The sequence below is a fragment of the Apium graveolens genome, unplaced genomic scaffold (genome assembly GCF_009905375.1).
Source record: "Apium graveolens cultivar Ventura unplaced genomic scaffold, ASM990537v1 ctg7509, whole genome shotgun sequence".
In the NCBI taxonomy this organism is placed as follows: Eukaryota; Viridiplantae; Streptophyta; class Magnoliopsida; order Apiales; family Apiaceae; genus Apium; species Apium graveolens.
Genome location: NW_027420385.1, coordinates 56,313 through 58,480, shown reverse-complemented (window position 1 = coordinate 58,480; position 2,168 = coordinate 56,313).

Here is a 2,168-nt window from a genome sequence, read left to right as displayed (position 1 = left end):
CACTGGAAAGTGAAGATGCATTTACATCTTCTCTCTCAAGATGAAAGCTACATCAACTGCATTGAAAATGGTCCTCACATCCCTCACAAGGTGGCCACAGCTGCTACTGCAACAGTTGTTGTTGGACAGTCTATTCCCAAGCCAAAAGCAGAATGGACTGTTGAAGATATTAAAGAGGTTCACAAGGACAAGAAAGCCATGAACATTCTATTTAATGGCCTAGATCAAGATATATTTGACAATGTCATTAACAACCAAACTGCTAAGGAAATTTGGGATACTGTGCAACTTATCTGTGAAGGTACTGAGCAAGTTAGAGAAAACAAAATGCAGCTTCTCATTCAACAGTATGAATATTTTCATTTTGAAGAAGGAGAATCATTGAATGATACCTTCAACAGATTTCAGAAACTGTTGAATGGATTGAAGCTGTATGGCAGAGTGTACCAAGTCAAGGACTCCAATTTAAAATTTCTAAGGTCTCTACCAAAGGAATGGAAGCCTATGACTATTTCTCTAAGAAATTCTCAAGATTATAAGGACTTCACACTTGAAAGATTATATGGAATTTTGAAGACATATGAACTTGAGATGGAGCAAGATGAGCTGTTGGAAAAGGGAAAGAGAAAAGGAGGATCAGTTGCACTTGTAGCTGACAATGAGAAGATTGAAGCCAGGAATGAGGAGAAGACAATGCCAAGTCTCAAAATTGGCACAAGCAAATCAGAATCAAGCAAGGGAAATGAGCAAGTAGCGGAGGATGAAGACAATTCCAGTCAAGATGACTCTGATGATGTTGATGAACATCTGGCTTTTCTGTCCAGGAGGTTTGCAAAGATGAAATTCAGGAAAAATACAAAATTCACTAAGTCAAACAAAAACTTGGTGGACAAATCCAAGTTCAAATGTTATAACTGTGGCATTAGTGGACACTTTGCAAATGAGTTTAGGAAGCCAACCTCTGATAAGAAGAAATTTGAGCAAGTTGATTACAAAAAGAAGTATTTTGATTTGCTCAAATAAAAGGAAAGAGCTTTTCTCACTCAAGATGATTGGGCAGCAGATGGAGCCAATGAAGATGATGATATGGAATATGTCAACCTAGCCCTGATGGCTAATTCTGATGAAAATGAAACTAGTTCATCAAGCAACTAAGTAATTACTACTGATCTCTCTCAGCTTTCTAAGATTGAATGCAATGAAGCCATAAATGATATGTCCAATGAATTATATCATTTGCGTGTTTCCCTTAAATCACTAGCTAAAGAAAACACAAGAATCAAAGAGAATAATTTATTTTTAAGTGATAGGAATGTTGTGTTAGAGAATCAAGTAATTGAGCTTGAAAAGATTAAAATTAAATGCTTGACTGTTGAGAGTGAACTAGAAGAAGCTGTTAAGAAAGTAGAAATTCTTTCTAAACAGTTAGAAAGTGAGCAAGGTAATCAAGGCCTGGAAAACATCTAGGGATGTTAGTGCTCATATTGTCAAGGTTCAGGGAATTGAATCATTCTGTGAGAATGTCTGGAAGAAAAACAAAAAGGAGTTAGAATTAATTGATGGATTGTCAACAGATGTGGAATCAACGAATGATGAAAGTTATCCGTTGAAGGAAGAAAAAGAGCATCCGTTGAAGGCTCGTCAATTAAAACAGGCAAGTGATTCTAAAAAGAAAAATCTCAATAAGAAGTGTTAGGTCTCAATATATTTGTAGACGGGGGGTTGAATACAAACAATACCGTTTAATCGAATAAAATGCGGAATAAAAAAAGTGAAACAAAATTCAAGTTAAATAAAATTATTATTAAACTTGAAAGGTGTTATAACAACGGTATCGTTTACAAGGGATTAATCTCAAATCAATTATTACAAATCTAGAATAAATTCGACATGAACTTTTTCTATTTTTGCAATAAAAAGATCAAATGCTAAAAGCGATTTGAGATTAAGTTCTAGGGATTTCGATCCGCTAGATAGTTACACAAGAACAAGAAAAGTATTTCTAGTGGATTGGATTTAATAATAAATACTAGAAATAAATGATCTGTGAATTTGCAATAATTTCTCTGCAGGTTTCTTTTGTTCTATGTTCTGCTGAAAAATATTCAATGCTATGCTCTGATGATGAATTATGTTGCTTCTGCTTCTTTTTATCAAACAGCCGAATA